The sequence below is a fragment of the Sus scrofa genome, chromosome 4 (assembly GCF_000003025.6).
Source record: "Sus scrofa isolate TJ Tabasco breed Duroc chromosome 4, Sscrofa11.1, whole genome shotgun sequence".
Lineage (NCBI taxonomy): Eukaryota > Metazoa > Chordata > Mammalia > Artiodactyla > Suidae > Sus > Sus scrofa.
Window position 1 is genome coordinate 53,519,301 of NC_010446.5, and position 19,140 is coordinate 53,538,440.

Below are 19,140 nucleotides of genomic sequence, written 5' to 3' on the forward strand. Positions count from 1 at the left end.
AATATCTTATTTCTAAGAACTCCAAAGATAATGCTATTTCTGTAGAAAGTAAGCAATTATGCGTGATTATTTTTTATTAAACAGAATTTAATTTTCCTTCTTACAAGTTTACTCCTATAGTCTCTACACTATCTCTCTACCAGTCTCTACCATGTCAGCATGCATTTTTATTGAACCCAGAACGGTAAACACAATAAAATTGTCATTTGCCCCCATGGAGTTAGACTGATGGGTGATATTCAAGTAATGTGTGATTAGTATTGCAAAAAAGAATTACAAAAGTGTTATAAGTATTACAAGGAGAGAAGTACAGCATGACTGAGATGAAAATAGAAAGCCTTTTAAAATTTATTAGCCTAAAATTAATTTGTATCTCATTATTTTAAAGTAAATATAAGGCCAGTTCTATTTATTTTAATATTAAAATTGTAATTATACTTGCTTGACTGTTAAAATTATTATTAATTCATTAGGACTTTATGGCATTTCATAGTTGATCTATTTAAAACAATTATCATGTAACTATATAATTGTTACACTTAGGAAAGTGTAGAGTAATAGTGTGTGATTGGAAAATAAAGATATTTCAGGACTTTGTGATATTAGAGTAATGTAGCTTACCTTAATGTTTATAATATTTACATTTAGTATAAGTGAATATATACTGTATATATCTCTACATCTATCTATATTTATATCTATTTATCTGCACTTTTTTTTTTTTTTTGGTCTTTTGAGGGCCGCTCCCATGGCATGTGGAGGTTCCCAGGCTAGGGGTCGAATCAGAGCTGTAGCTGCAGGCCTACGCCAGAGCCACAGCAACACAGGATCCCAGTCGAGTCTGCTACCTACACCACAGCTCACAGCATCGCTAGATCCTTAATCCACTGAGCAAGGCCAGGGACCGAACCCACAACCTCATGGTTCCTAGCCAGATTTGTTAACCACTGTGCCACAATGGGAACTCCTGCACATTTCTATATTAGTCCTATTACTTAATTAGATGGAACAGATTAAAATGATGCATATGTCTTAAAAGTTAGAAGAAAGCATACAATAAAGATCTGAAGGGATAGCATGTGATTATTCCATGATTTTCTGTACATCCTAAGATTTTTGGTGACATCGTTGGAGATTAATTACTGTTGTGGGCATCTACATCTTCATTATTGTAATTGTTTTAATCAAAAGCACAGTTGTCTGCCTACCCAAGAGCCATTCTCATTTTTTTCTGTGCCTAATGAACATCATTTTTTTTCTGTTTTTATAGATCAATATACTCATGGACTTCTGTCCCTAGCCCTAAAGGGAGAATGTTGACAAGTATAAACTTGTTTTAATGTACCTATCATGATAATTCTGTTCCTTTTTCCAGTGTTCATCTAGGCATAGGTCTTAGTAACAATTTGTTGGGGTAAGTCTACTAGAGAACTTACTACAAGGCTGTTTTTTCCCACTCTGAAGCAGGTAAAAACAGAAACTTTTCCTTTTCTGTTTAGTTATATAATCCAGAGAGGAAGGATAAACTAAGAGTTGTTGCAACCACTTTATCATGAGAGAAAGGGAAAATACCCTGATGTTGTCAGAACAGACAAAGGGAATGTGCTAGGGCATGTAATAATTTTGCTATTCCACAGAATTAACCATATCTGATAAAGATTACTTCTGAATTCATTGTTTATAATTAAATAAAATCAATAACCTTTTATTACTTAAGTGACTTTAATCAAGAATTAAGAAACTCATAATGGTCACGACTGATGCAATCATTGTGTTTGTTAGAAAATTTCTATGTTCCAGATCCAGTGCTAATAGCTTTTCATTCATTAACTCATTTAATTTTACTAGGTAAGAACATTATCCTATTTTATACATGCAGAAAGTGAGATAAATTTATATAGCTACCCAAGATCACACACTAAATAAGTAGCAGAACTTTCAAATATAAATAAAACTACTCTAATTCCAAAAGCATTCTCTGGTCTGACTCAACTACTTACTCTTACTTGTCCAATTTTTTATATAAGGCATGTTACATTTATATTAATCACTTATTTGGTTCCTTTTCTTACATGTCAAATATAAAATACAAAGCCCACTGTATTTTTCAGAACCAAATTTGGTTTAATGATATCTAAATTCCCACGTATATGACCCTGGATCTATTTATACATCATTTAGAGAAATTATCTAAGATGTTAAAACCACTTTGATTTTAAAATATATTTACTTCCTATATTCATGGCCATCTTTTATTTGATCATTGTGCAAGCAGCAGTTGTTCAAATTGAAGGCAAAGAGTTATGTTTTGTTAAGTTCCTCTCCTGTGTTCTTTCTCTTATTATTCCAATCCACTTTCTATATTGCTTCTGAAGTTATCTTTCTAACATATATCCTATTCATTGTATTTTAGTCTTTAAAATATTTAAATATTTCCCCAGAATAAATGTATGATTCTTCAACATGGCTCAAGAGAATCTTGTAATGTAGCCTCATCAGACCTTCCAGTTTTCCTTTCTCTGTCTCCCTCTGTATGTGTGTATTTATTTAGATATGTGTAAATACTGATAAAGTTTCTACCTGTCTATTGATTGTGTTTGTACCCTTAGTACCTAACATTATATCTGGCCTAGAGTAGGTGATTCATAACTCTTTGTTGAATGAATTCATAAAACAGAAATCATCCAGTCAGTTCAAATAATATGAATATTGCACAGAGAAGACAATTTGTAGCCAGACCTATACATCGATACTGTGAATTGCTGCACTTCTAAGAGCCAATTAAAATAAAATACTTCCTTAGTAGTAGATGCAGAATTGGAGCTAAGTAATAGAATTTCTGTGAGAAGCATAAAAAGCTGTGTTTTTTTCTTCCCTCTGTGATTTGTAAAACTTGACTTTTTAAAGTGTGTACTGAAAAGATAAAAGTTACTAATTAAACAACTTAGAAGAAGTCAACATTTCCAGGGTAGAAGAGGGGTGAAAAATCATATTTCATAAAAGAAAGCTTGTATAGAAGAAAAGGGTTACCTCACTATGGGTCTGTGGGAACCATGTGCTAGTCTCCAGGGAAGACTGTTCCCATGATACTGAAATGTGGATATGACAAGAATGGAAAGTATTAGCTACTGATTCATAATGTTCTATTTAAATTCTGAAACACCCTAAAAAGTGTCTTCTGCCAGTTTATTACCATTATTTATTCAAAATGTGTAGATTACTGCTCTGATTTGTTTTGCGTTAGTTTATCTGGACCCACAGCCTAGTTTTGCAGTATAAAGGACCCCTCAGTAACATGAGCTTTGGCAGATAATATCATGCACTTATCTTAGTGACCTGTTATCTGGGGACAAATCACATCCTGTTGGACCAAGAGAGAATATTCTAGAAACTACGCATAGGAGATCCAGATTTTACTGATATTTGCCTTCTGTTCCCTTGCTCCTATTGCTGGAGGCCCTATATAAATATACATTGTGTGTGTGTATATATATATACATATGTGTATGTGTGTATATGTATGCTTATATGTAATATGTATGTCTGTATATGTACTTATACCTATTATATATATGTAAAATATATAATTATATATCTACTATTTATCATAGTATAACATATAGTTTATGTGTTTGTGTGTATATACATATGTATATATATTGATTCACTCCACTAAAAGTTGAGAGGTGCTTCCTTTGAAATAACATTGAGTACTCAAGCTTACTCAGCATCTGTAGTTTTCTCCTTCTGATTCAGTGAGACCTGAGAATCCAGTGAACCTAGTGTTTGACCTCTGTCTTCATCCACTCTGTGGTGTTGGCTATCATTTAGGCCGTCAAAATTATAGTGTTAGATTCCTTAGCAAATAGTTCAGCTCACCTACTATCTAGAATTACTGAGGAGATTAACCTGGTATTACAAACCATTACTCTTATACATGGACCAAGTAAGTGTGAAATCACTATATTTTATTCACAGAATGCATTTCTATTTGTGAAAGCATGCATGCAGTAGATTTTAGTTTCTGAGGATTTTTTTTGACTTCATGTGAAATCAAATGAAAGGGAACATAACGGATTCAATTATCAGAAAATGTGGTAACATGAAAAATTAGTCATGTGTGATTTACATTCAATATTGAATATCAGAACTATCTGCAGGTATCTTAAACTATGTACTTAATTTGAGAAACCAAATGGATATAAGAAAATGGCCAATGTTTTGAAAAGTTATAACTTGGCAAAAATGAGGCCATATTAAAAGTGGGATCAGTTATTTGGTTAATTTGAAAAAGATTAAATCTGAACTTTACCAAGAGAATTGAAATTTAAACAGGTTTCAAGGAATTTGCATTTCTGAAAGGTAAAATTATATTATCAAATTAGTATTCATGTTCTCTCTCCTGCCTCTGTCAGTTATATAGAATTCTGGCTCTGCAAATAAAACATTTGGATTTTTTTAATGCAAAATAACATTAATGGGCAGAAAAATATTTAGATGGTTTGAAAATAGCTACACATAGCTACATTAAAAACAGCAGAAAATCACCCGAAAGAAGATATACTACAGATGAGAAGGAGGAATGTATTTTAGATATTTGGAATATTTGGGGAGAATTGAGAAGAAAATGCTTTTTAAGGCAGAGGATACATACATACATACACATACACATACATACACATACACATTATTGCCTCTCATATCATGTTCATTTCAGGGGTTGATCTGTAATAAAATATTATGTATAGTCTAAATCCCTTTTATGTCTTTCTTGTTAAGATGTAACATTGGAGGATAAAAATCAGCTCTTACATCCAAAATACCCTGAAGTTTTCTTCCAACATTAAAAGAGAATATGATTTTTCATATGTACCTGTTAAAAAGGCTAGAATAAAAGATGTGTGAATGTCAATTTTTTAACACTGGCATCACATTCAGCATGGTAAGATGCTTCAGTAAAATGATATGCAAAAACCACTCAGGACATATATTCATCATGGAATCAAATTACAAGTAAACTCTAACATCAGGCTTGTGTTTGTTTTTTGTTTGTTTGTTTGTTTTGTCTCTCTTATTTACTTTTGCCTCTATATCATCTTGATTTATCTTTCTCATATAGCTATTTCTAAGCAGGGCAAATTATGAGAGCATTTTTATTTCTATTTTTTGTCTTTTGCCTCTTTGAGGGCCACACCCATGGCATATGGAGGTTTCCATGCTAGGGGTCGAATTGGAGCTGTAGCTTCTGGCCTACACCACAGCCACAGCAAGACCAGATCCAAGCCGCATCTGCGACCTAAACTACAGCTCATGGCAATGCTGGATCCTTAACCAACTGAGAGAGGCCAGGGATCAAACCCACAACCTCATGGTTCCTAGTCAGATTCGTTTCTGCTACACCACAATGGGAACTCCATATGAGAGCATTTTTTCTTTATTATATATATATTTTTCCACTGTACAGCAAGGGAATCAAGTTATCCTTACATGTATACATTACAATTATATTTTTCCCCCCACCCTTTGTTCTGTTGCAACATGAGTATCTAGACATAGTTCTCAATGCTACGCAGCAGGATCTCCTTGTAAATCTATTCTAAGTTGTGTCTGATAAGCTCAAGCTCCCGATCCCTCCCACTCCCTCCCCCTCCCATCAGGCAGCCACAAGTCTTTTTTTTGTGTTAGTAAATGACATAACACTTGGAGTTTTATTCAAAGTCTTCTATAAAAATTTGTATTGTTTTAATATTTTAGTTTTTGAAGTGGTGTCTCTGAATTAACACTGTTAAGACTGAGACACAAGTTAGTATTTATTCAATAAGGTTACATTTTATTTTATTGTTTAAGCTTATTGTCTACTGGATATATCAGTAAACATAATATAATCCAAATATTTACAAAAGGGACAACTTTGAGAGAATGAAGATATGAAGTTCAATCCATGTTGGGTGTAAGAGGAAACTAAAAGACAAGGAGAAATTCTATTAAAATTACTGTGTGGAATACCATCATTATAAATATCTTTAAAGAGAGTGGTGACAGGAGATCCATAGTGCCCATGATATAAGAGTATGTATTCTAAAAAAAATATGGATATATGAAGAATAAGAATCTAACATAGAAAAAATGTGGCTAGGTAGACAGGGATCAAGAATTTATAATAAAGTGGCACTCTCTGGACACAATTTTAAGTGAAAAGAAGAGTAGAGTCTGTAAGGAGGACTGAGAAGAAGAAAGAACACAACCATACAGAAACTCACTATATCAAAAGAAACACCTACACAAGTATAGTGAGAAGCTCTTATTAACACTGATATATAAGTGGTGACTGAGTATATTAGGTAGCTATTGGTATATAATAACCCACTTCTGAAACCTAGGACTTTCAAACAATTTATTATTGCTCATATATTTATGTATTTTTTTGGACAATTCTACTGATCTGAGCCTCTCAGCTGATTTCAAATAGTCTCTCTCATGTACTTCTAGTCAGCTAGCAGACAAGCTGGAGGCTAGTGGTTCTGGAACCACCTCACCTAGTGCAATTTGACCTCTTTCTACAAGAGTTTTTCTCAAACCCTAAGCAAACAATCCCAGGCATATGCCTGTGTTGATGTCAGAAATCTAAGAGTGGAGGAAGAGACTCACAAGTGAATATTAAAGCTTCTCCTTGTGTCAATATTGTTATTGTCCCATTAGCCAGCAGGTATCCCAGAGAAAATATGGAAAACCATTACCAAAGATGATGAATACATTGTACTCAAAATATGGAGGCCAATTAAAGCAGCTATCCTCTCAAATGTGTATAAAGACAAGCTGGAAATCCAGTTCTTTAAAAAATGGAGTATAAAATAAAAGCCAAATTAACAAGAAAGTAGATTTGGTACAGAATCTCAGAGGAATTCCAAAGTGAAAAATACCTCCACCTAAAAACCAGAGAAACAGAGTTCCCATCGTAGTGCAGTGGAAATTAATCCATGTAGGAACCATGAGGTTGCAGGTTCAATCCCTGGCCTCGCTCAGTGGGTTAAGTATCCAGCATTGCTGTGAGCTGTGGTGTAGTTCTCAGATGTAGCTTGGATCTGGCGTTGCTGTTGCTCTGGCATAGGCTGGCAGCAACAGCTCCTATTAGAACCCTAGCCTGGGAATCTCCATATGCTGTGGGTGTGGCCCTTAAAAAAAAGACAAAAAATAAAAATGATAATAATAAAAAAAAAACCGAATAACCTTTCAAACCAGTGAGCACTCAACCAATGGATAGTGCTAAAACACCTGTAAGGAGAGGAAAGAGAAAACTGCACAGAAAACAGTTTTATGAGACACTAAATAATGAACACATCTAATCTGGTTGTTTGATTATATCCTCATAGAATTTTAAGGACATTTTTAGTAGATACAGATGTCTTCTCTTTATGGGTATGAGGGAAGAAAATTTACTCTTCCCATTGGGATATATGAGGCCAATGGGTTGTTGTTGTTGTTTTTAATAAAGCATTTAATTGCCAGTAAAATATTCTTATTATTCCCTTCACTTCTGCAAAAGTTAGAAAAGATTCATGATGGATGACAGTATCACAAGATCAATAGAACCTAAGTTTCTACATAGAGAATAGTTGCTATGGAAATTTTTTTGTAATTATAGTACTTTCCTTGAATATAAATTAATATCTTTTGTTAGACTATTGAAATTTCCAGGGTTGTTAAGGTAGCAAAAGGTCACTTACAATGACTGATATAGCAAAGCAATTAGCCAGATGAAATGCATTTTATAAGAAAAGCTGATTGTTACCTGTTTTCTGATACAATGACAATTACCATTCTTTCGCATCGTATCAGAGGGTAAAAATGATATACATCACAAAAAAATGTTAACCCTCATCACTTGGATATGTAGCATTTACCTAGTTTCTCCAATGTTCCTATTTTTCCCTTTCCCCACTTTATTTTGAAAGTGAGCCACAAGCTTAGCCTCAAGGTAGTCTGCAGGTGGACAAATATACACATTATTGGTAATTCTTCTGCAAAATTATACAAAAAGTATTAATCTTTTTATAAGTCAGTGTGTTGATATTTTGTTAAGGATTTTTGTTTTTCTATTTGTAAGGGATAGTCTTTTTACTTTTTCCTTAAGATTTTTTTTTCCTTCTGGTTTTAGTATGAGTAAAACTAGACTCATTGACTAAGACAGTGTTAAGATCTTAATATTTGCATCCTCCTAAAAGTCACATGTAGAAATTCTGACCCCCGATATGATGGTATGTAGAAGAGGGCTTTGGGAAGTGAATAGCTCAGGAAGGTGAAACCCTAATGTATAGGATTAATGCCCTTATAAAGGGACCCAGAGAGCTATCCTGGCCTTTCTGCCATGTGAGGACATTGTGAGAAAATAGCCATGTATTAGCCAGAAAGTGAGATTTTCACCAGACAACAAAGCAACCGATGACTTGATTTTGGATTTCTTAGCCTCCAGAACTGTGAGAAATACAAGTAGTTTAGGCCAACCAGATGATGGTATTCTGTTCCAACAGCCCAAATTAATTAGACAGATAAAAAGTATTTATATGCTGTGAACCACACCAGAAGTCCATTGCAGCACTATTCACAATAGCCAAGACATGGAAACAACCCAAAAGTCCATTGACAGATGATTTCTTTAGGAAGATGTGGTATACATACACAATGGAATACTACTAAGCCATAAAAAAGAATGACATAATGCCATTTACAGCAGCATGGATGGAACTAGAGACTCTCATACTGAATGAAATAAGTCAGAAAGACAAAGACAAATACCATATGATATCACTTCTAACTGGAATCTAATATACAGTACAAATGAACATTTCCACAGAAAAAGAAAATCATGGACTTGGAGAATAGGCTTCTGGTTGCCAAGGGGGAAAGGGAGGGAGTGGGAGGGACTGGGAATTTGGGGTAAATAGATGCAGAATATTGCCTTCAGTATGGATTAGCAATGGGATCCTTCTGTGTAGCACAGGAAACTCTGTCTAGTCACCTATGATAGAATATGTAATATGAGAAAAAAGAATGTGTACATGTATTTGTAACTGGGTCACCATGCTGTACAGTAGGAAAAAAAAATTGTTGGGGAAATAACAAATTTTTAAAAAAATATATTTATACTGTCTACATTTTCTGAAATAATTTGTGTATAATATGCATTTCTTTTTTGAACTGACAGCAAAGCCACCTGTTAGATTATTTTAAATTAGTAATTCAATTTCATCACTTTTTATAAGACTATTAAAATTTTCTTTTCATTTTGAGTTAGTTTTAATAATACATGCCTTGCTAGGAATTTTTCTTCTTAGATTAAACTGTTTATTCAGTATAAATTTGTTCATAATACTTATGATAATTTTAATTGCTATAAAATAGGATGAAATGCTTGCTTTCTCATTCCTTATTTTTTCAAAGATTTATTTTTTTTTGTTTAAATATTCTAGCTGAAGGATTATTGATTTTGCTGATTATTTCCAAAAAAAAACTTTATTTACATTGTGCTGTCATAGTTTCCATATTATTTTTCTGTTTTTTATTTATTTATTTTGATACTTACTCTTTCCTTCCATCTGTTTGCTTAGGTTTGAAATTGCAGTTGTCCTCACAGTTCATAAGGGGAATGTTTTAATGTTAATTTGACCCTGTTAATCTTTTCTAATAGATTCATTTGAAGCTCTTGATTTTGCTCTTACTATTTCTTAAAGTAAAATTCATATCATAAAATTGGATGCTACCAAAAAAGAAAACTATTGCCCAATATCATTGATGAATATAGATGCAAAAATTCTCAACAAAATCTTAGCCAACCGAATCCAACAACATATCAAAAAAATTATACACCATAACCAGGTTGGGTTCATCCCAGGTTCACAAGGATGGTTCAACATACGCAAATCAATCAGCATCATACACCACATTAACAAAAGAAAAGTCAAAAATCATATGATCATCTCAATAGACGCAGAAAAAGCATTTGACAAAGTTCAACATCCATTCATGATCAAGACCCTCGCCAAAGTGGGTATAGAGGAAACATTCCTGAATATAATCAAAGCCATTTATGATAAACCCACAGCAAATATAATTCTCAATGGGGAAAAACTGAAAGCCTTCTCACTCAAATCTGGAACAAGACAGGGATGCCCACTCTCACCACTGCTCTTCAACATAGTTTTGGAAGTCCTAGCCACAGCAGTCAGACAAACAAAAGAAATAAAAGGCATCCATATAGGAAGAGAAGAGATCAAACTGTCACTGTATGCAGATGACACGATACTATACATAGAAAACCCTAAGGACTCAGCCCCAAAACTCCTTGAACTGATTAATAAATTCAGCAAAGTAGCAGGATAGAAGATTAACATTCAGAAGTCAGTTGCATTTCTGTATACCAGCAATGAAACATTAGAAAAGGAATACAGAAATATGATACCTTTTAAAATTGTACCACACAAAATCAAATACCTCGGAATACACCTGACCAAGGAGGTAAAGGACCTATATGCCGAGAACTATAAAACCTTAATCAAAGAAATCAAAGAAGATGTAAAGAAATGGAAAGATATTCCATGTTCCTGGTTTGGGAAAATCAATATTGTAAAAATGGCCATACTACCCAAAGCAATCTACAGATTCAATGCAATCCCTTTCAAATTACCCATGACATTTTCCACAGAACTAGAACAAACAATCCAAACATTTATATGGAACAACAAAAGACCCAGAATCACCAAGGAAATCCTGAGAAACAAAAACCAAGCAGGAGGCATAACTCTCCCAGACTTCAAGAAATACTACAAAGCCATAGTCATCAAAACAGTGTGGGACTGGTATCAAAACAGACAGACAGACCAATGGAACAGAATAGAGAACCTGGAAATAAACCCTGACACCTATGGTCAATTAATCTTTGACAAGGAAGGCAAGAACATAAAACGGGAAAAAGAAAGTCTATTCAGCAAGCATTGCTGGGAAACCTGGACAGCTGCATGCAAAGCAATGAAACTAGAACACACCCTCACACCATGCACCAAAATCAACTCCAAATGGCTGAAAGTCTTAAATATACGACAGGACACCATCAAACTCCTAGAAGAAAACATAGGCAAAACACTCTCTGACATCAACATCATGAATATTTTCTCAGGTCAGTCTCCCAAAGCAATAGAATTAGAGCAAAAATAAACCCATGGGACCTCATCAAACTGAAAAGCTTTTGCACAGCAAAGGAAACCAAAAAGAAAACAAAAAGACAACTTACAGAATGGGAGAAAATAGTTTCAAATGATGCAACTGACAAGGGCTTAATCTCTAGAATATATAAACAACTTATACAACCCAATAGCAAAAAAGCCAATCAATCAATGGAAAAATGGCCAAAAGACCTGAATAGACATTTCTGCAACGAAGATATACAGATGGCCAACAAACACATGAAAAAATGCTCAACATCGCTGATTATAAGAGAAATGCAAATCAAAACTACCATGAGATACCACCTCACACCAGTCAGAATGGCCATCATTAATAAATCCACAAATAACAAGTGCTGGAGGGGCTGTGGAGAAAAGGGAACTCGCCTGCACTGTTGGTGGGAATGTAAACTGGTACAGCCACTATGGAGAACAGTTTGGAGATACCTTAGAAATCTATACATAGAACTTCCATATGACCCCGCAATAACCACGCTTGGGCATCTATCCAGACAAAACTCTCCTTAAAAGAGACACATGCACCCGCATGTTCATTGCAGCACTATTCACAATAGCCAGGACATGGAAACAACCCAAATGTCCATCGACAGAGGATTGGATTCGGAAGATGTAGTATATATACACAATGGAATACTACTCAGCCATAAAAAAGAATGACATAATGCCATTTGCAGCAACATGGATGGAATTAGAGACTCTCATACTGAGTGAAATGAGCCAGAAAGACAAAGCCAAATACCATATGATATCACTTATAACTGGAATCTAATATCCAGCACAAATGAACATCTCCTCAGAAAAGAAAATCATGGACTTGGAGAAAAGACTTGTGGCTGCCTGATGGGAGGGGGAGGGAGTGGGAGGGATCGGGAGCTTGGGCTTATCAGACACAACTTAGAATAGATTTACAAGGAGATCCTGCTGAGTAGCATTGAGAACTATGTCTAGAAATTCATTTTGCAACAGAACAAAGGGTGGGGGAAAAACTGTAACTGTAATGTATACATGTAAGGATAACTTGATCCCCTCGCTGTACAGTGGGAAAATAAATAAATAAATAAATAAATAATAAATAAATAAATAAATAAATTTGGATGCTTTATCTTCTATCAATTTAAAATACTTTCTAATATTCCTAGTGATTTATTTTTTGACCTGTAATTTATTTAAAAATGTGTTCAAGGTCAGTAAGATTTAAAATGTGTAATCTACTGTTAATTCTATCCAGTGTATGATATATCACACTCATCAGAGTTTTCTTCTGAAAATTTTGATTTGGATCTTTTTTCTATTTTCCATGTCTCTACTGAAACATTTGAACATAGAGAATATAGCATACAGATTATATAATAATAATCATTCTAATACTCATTTCTATTAAGTGTAAATTCCATGTCAAGCTTGAGGTAGATTTAGATTAAGTTCATTGCTAATTACATGTAATATCTTTCTTACCTTTGCATGCCTTGTCATTTTTTTTTTATTGGATTGCAGACTGAGCAGATTTTACAGTTACTGGTACCATGCTTTTTGTGTTTTGTTTTTTTCCTTTTCCCCATTAGGGCCGCACATGTGGCATATAGAAGTTCCCTGGGTAGGAGTCAAATTGGAGCGACAGCTGCTGGCCTACACCATAATCACTGTAATGCCACGTCCAAGCCACATCTACAATCTACACCACAGCTCATGGCAACGCTGGATCCTTAATCCCCTGAGAGATCAAACCCGCATCCTCATGGTTACTAGTTGGGTTCATTACTGCTGAGCCATGTTGGAACTCTCAGTACTGTGTTTTTAAAATCACTATAATCTTGAGTTTGTTGTGGAATGACTTTACCTTACTTGGAAACAGTTATCTCTTTATGCCTGCCACTTAAGATTATTGGTTGAGAGTGGAGCTGGTATGGTAGAGGCAGAAGAGAGCAGAGCTTGGCCTCGGGTTCATAATTTTCATTCTATATATTCTACATAATGCCCTAGAATCATGAGATTTTCCAGTCTGGTTAATGGGAATAGGCGCTTTTTTCAACTATGTGTGAGCATCAAGCACCTGTTCAGTCAGGTATTCTCCAACCACTGGTCATTTCCTCACATAGTCAGTAATCAGCTAAGTAATTGCAGGAGGACAACTTTGTAGACTTCAAAGTTCTCTCTCTCTCTCTGTTTTGTCTTCTTCCAAACAATTATATGTCCTGTAAAATCTAGCCAATTTAGCCTCCCCAATCTTTCTGCTTTGTCTCCTCAACTCAGGTAGTGTGCCATTCTCCTCTTGCTTTGACCTCTCTGTGTCATGGCCTGGAAAATATTTCAAGGCCTTAACTGTGGCATTCATAATGATTATGTCATTTGTTTTCCATCTTCCATAAATCATTGACCTCCACTGACATAATTCCTGTGTTTTGAAAAGCACTGTTTTATATATTTGCTGTTTTGGTTTTTTCAGGCAGGAGGGTATATCCAGTCATTATTAATCCATCTTAGCCAACAGCAATACACTATTTTTTCTTTCTTTCTTTCTTTTTTTTTTTTTTTTTTTTGTCTTTTTGTCTTTTTAGGGCCACACCCACAGCATATGAAGTTTCCCAGGCTAGGGGTCAAATTGAAGCTGTAGCTGCTGGCCTATGCAGGATCCAAGCCACATCTGCAAACTATACCACAGCTCACGGCAATGCCAAACCTTTAACCTACTGAGAAAGGCCAGGGATTGAACCCACGTCCTCATGGATACTTGTCAGATTTGTTAACCACTGAGCCACGATGGGAACTCCTATTTTTTTTTCTTTTTATGGATATAAATACTGGTTTATTTTTCTTTTTTTTCCCACATGCATGGCATGTGATGGTTCCCAGGCCAGGGATCAAACTCATGCCAAGAAGTGACCCAAGGCAATGCAGTGGTGATGTTGGAGCCTTAATCCACTGAGCCCCAAAGAACACTTAGATACTGATTTCTGATGTGAAACCAGTGGTAATGATCATTGCAGTTCTGACACTTTTCTCCCAGCTTTCAGGAGATTCGATTGATGAGGGCCTAAATTTAATTAGCGGAACACACACACACACACACACACACACACACTTTGATACTGATGCAGATATTTAAATTAGTCCTGTGTTGTTTTATGAGAGATAGGTGTTATATGCTAGCAATTCCTGTGGATGTATGGGTGTTTTACCATAAAGTTGTTCTCTTAATCATTTCTTCAAAAAGAAGTCAGTAATAATATTGTTCATACTTATGCTTGATTAAACAAGAACACCAAAAGGAACATTCCTTAACCTGATCTGTTTTGCTACTTAAATTGTAAGAACTGAGGGCAGGTCAACATCCCAAATATTGTACTTGATGTTCTATATAAATTATCTCCTTTAATATTTACTACGACCGAAGTTCCTGTAGCGGTTCAGCAGAAACAAAATCTTACTAGCATCCACGAGGATGCAGGTTGGATCCCTGGCCTCACTCAGTGGGTTAAGGATCCAGCATTGCCATGAGCTGTGGCGTAGGTTGCAGATGTGGCTTGGGTCCTGCATTGCTATGGATGTGGCATAGGCCAGAGACTACAGCTCCAATTTGACACCTAGACTTGGAACATCCATATGCCATGGGTGTGGCCCTAAGAAGACAAAAAAATAATAATAATTACAACAACCTATGAGTGAGTTCTGTTGCCTGCACTTTACAAATGAAGAACATAAGGATTAAAATGTCTATGTTAACACAGAGTGTACATGGAATAAATTTATTTCAAGCTTAGGTTTGTCAGATTCAAAAATTGATTCTTCCTGGGAGTTCCCTTCATGGCTCAGTGGTTAATGAAACCAACTAGAATCCATGAGGATGTGGGTTTGATCCCTGGCCTCTCACAGTGGGTTAAGGATCTGGCATTTCCATGAGCTGTGGTGTAGGTCAAAGATGCAGCTCAGATCCTGTGTTGCTATGGTTGTGGTATAGGCCAGCAGCTACAGCTCTGATTTGACCCCTAGGTTGGGAACCTCCGTATGCCACAGGTGTTGCCCCAAAATAACAAAAAAAAAAGAAAAAAGAAAAAAGAAAAAAATGATTCTTCCTCTAATTAAAGCACATTCCTCCTATTGATAGGTTGTAAAAGCATATAAAATTTCATTTACTTTTATTCATATTCATAAATAAAGCCTTCTGTTCACAAATATACATAACCATTGGACTTTCACACAGGAGTGCCACTATTTTTACAGTAATTCACAACTAACAAAAATAACTTTATATTAGAAGTATAACATTTTTTGTTGTTTGAGATTTAATAAAACAGTGAGTGCATAGGCAAAAATCAATAGGCCCAAAATTATGCTTCTGGGATTCATTATTTCTTTAATCTTTGTGCAGAAAAGAACACCTTCCATTCCTTGTAACCTGTCATTTAATACATTTTAGTTGTAGGCGAATGATAACATAGTGCATATTACAGATTAATGTAATTAGTATTACTGCATGCATTTTTTTTATGTCCTCACCTGTGGCATATGGAAGTTCCTGGGCTAGGGGTCAAACTGGAGCTGCAGATGGAGGCCTGTGCCACAGCCATAGCAACACCAGATCTCAGCTGCATGCAACGTATGCTGCACCTTGCAGCAATGGTGGATTTTTAACCGACTGAGCCAGGTCATAGGTCAAATCTGTATCCTCACACAGAGACTATGTTGGGTCCATAATCCACTGAGCCACAACAGGAACTTCCATATATTTTTAATTTAAATTTTATGATTCAGCAATACTGAAATTTTACATGTTAGAAAATGTAATGTTATTGAATTGACTATTGGACAAATAAAATAATTCACTTAGGAATTAATTCTCCAAAAGTATTGTGGCAGAAATTATGCTAGTTCTTCCTAAAGTCCACTCCCTTCTCTTTCTTTATAATAGATTAAAAAAACTGCAATGTTTAGTTAGATACATTTACATTTGTTAGAAACAATACCTACTTCCTTCACTCCCTAGTGTTAGATGAAGGCACATAGAAATAGAAGTGGGATTGTTTTTGGAATGTCATAAAATGGGGAAGCACTTGTCCTTTTCCATTATCCATTTTGATGTTCAGCATGCACATTTGATGGCACAGTTTAGCAGTCATTTAGCATAATTTAGCAGAATGATGGAGGCTAGAACTGTAATTGATTCAATGTGCTCCACATAAATACCCAAATACGAGCAGTTTAAATAGAATTATTTTTTCTCATGTGAAATTTTCTAGAGTCATATTTCCATGGAACTAGGTACTCAAGTTAGCAAAACTTGAATAGCCAAAGAAATTCTGAGAAAGAAAAATAGAGGTGAAATAATCACGTTCTCAGACTTCAGGCTATAGTACAAGGCTATACTCATCAAAACAGTTCTATACTTGCATGAAAGTAGAAATATAGATCAATCAAATAGGATAGAAAGCCCTGAAATAAACCCACCTGCCTATGATCAATTAGTCTATGACAAAGGAGTCAAGAAACAATACATAATGGAGAAAAGACAGTTTCTTCAGCAAGTGGTGCTGGGGAAACCAGGCAGCTGCATGTAAAAGAATGAAACTAGAACACTCTCTAGCACCATACACAAAAATAAACTGAAAATGAATTAAAGAGCTTAATGTAAGGTCTATAAACTCCTAGACAAAAACACAGATCTTTGGCAAAAATTGCAGCAGTATCTTTTTAAATCTACCTCCTAGAGTAATAAAAATAAAAACAAAAATAAACAAATAGGGCCTAATTAAACTTAAAAGCTATTGCACAGCAAAAGAAACAATAAACAAAATGAAAGGACAACCCACAGAATGGAAGAAAATATTTGCAATAAAGCAACCAACATGGGATTAGTATCCAAAATACACAAACAGCTTATGTAGCTCTATGTCCAAAAAAAAAAAAAAAATCACAAATTGGGCAAAAGATATAAATAGACATTTCTCCAAAGATAGACAAATGGCCAAGAAACACATGAAAATATGTTCAAAATCACTAATTAATAAAGAAATGCACATCAAAACTACAATGAGGTATCTTTCATCTCATACCAGACAGAATGGCCGTCACCAAAATTCTACAAATAATAAGAGCTGGAAAGCGTGTGGTGAAAAGGGAATCCTCCTACACTGTTGGTAGGAATGTAAGTTATACAATCATTATGGAGAACAGTACTAAGTTTCCTTAAAAAACTAAATATATAACTATTTATGATCCAGAACTACACTCCTGGGCATATAGCTGAAAAAAACCATAATTCAAAAATATCACAGCTCAATTTACAATAGCCAAGACATGGAAGCAACCAATATGCCCATTGACAGAATAATAGATAAATTAAGATGTGGTACATATAAACAATGGAAAGTCACTTGGCCATAAAAAAGGAATGAATTAATAACATTTTCAGCACCATGGATTGAACCAGAAATTATCATACTAAGTGAATTAAGTCAGACAGAAAAGGAAAACATCATATGATATCACTTATATGTGGAATCTAAAAAAATGATACAAATAAATGTATTTGCAGAACAGAAACAGACTCAAAAGGAAAAATGGGTACAGGATCTGAACAGATATTTCTTCAAAGATATTTAGGTGGTCAAAAACACATGGAAAAATGTTCAACATGACTAATCTTTAGGGAAATACAAGTCAAAACACAATGTAACATCATATCATGCCTATCAGAACGGATATCCTCAAAAGGACAACAAATAACAAATGTTGACAATTATGTGGAGAGAAAAGAAATCTCATGTACTCTTAATGGGAACGTGAATTGTTGCAGCCACTTTGAAATACATTATAGAGGTTCTTCATAGAACTGAAAATAGAACTATCCTGCAATCCAGCAATCCCACTTCTATCCCACTCCTACAAAATAAATGAGTAGGAGAAATGAAATGTATAGTGTGAAATGTACAGCAGTCAATATTATATAATATATTTGTAAGGTGACAAATGTCAAAAGGTAAAAAATTCCCATTATAAGACAAAAAATATTAAAGATATAATGTACAACCTAACTAATAAATTTAACAGTGATGTATATTATATATAAGGTGTTAGGAGGATAAATCCTAAGAGTTCACATCATATTTTTCTTTATCTTTAATGTTTAACCTATATGAGATAATGGATGTTCACTAAACTTAATGTGGTAATCATTTCATGATGTATGTAACTCGTCATTATGCTGTAATTCTCAATGCTCTACAGTGCTGTATGTCAATTATATCACAATAAATCTGGAAACCTCAGAATGAAAAGAGATGCTACACAGTAAAAGAAGCTGATATTTGCAAAACATGCATATGATAAAAGTCTAGTATAAAGAATATATCAAAAACTCTCAAAATTCAATAGGAAAATAGGAAAACAGTCAAAAATATATATTTGAAATAGAAATGACGGGAGGTCCCTATGTGGTGCAGCGGAAACGAATCTGATTAGAAACCATGAGGATGTGGGTTCGATCCCAGGCCTCACTCAGTGGATTAAGAATCTGGCATTGCCATGAGCTGTGGTCTAGATCCCAGATGTGGTTTAGATCCCGAATTGCTGTGTTTGTGGCTTAGGCTGGAAGCTGTAGCTCTGATTTGACCCCTAGCCTGGGAACTTACATATACTGTGTGTAGCCCTAAAAAGCAAAGATAAATATATAAATAAATAAAATAGAAATTACATGAAAAAAATAATTCATTGAGGAGGATATTCAGATTAAAGTAAAGCACATGAAAACAATTTCATCTTTATTACAATTAGAGAAATGCAAATTAAAACCAAAGTGATGTTATCACTACACGCCTATCAGAAAGGCTAAAAAACAAACAAAGCAAAACAAAAAAAACCCCAGCACTTTTGCATTTATTAACCACAAACTCCCAGTTATATTTAGAAT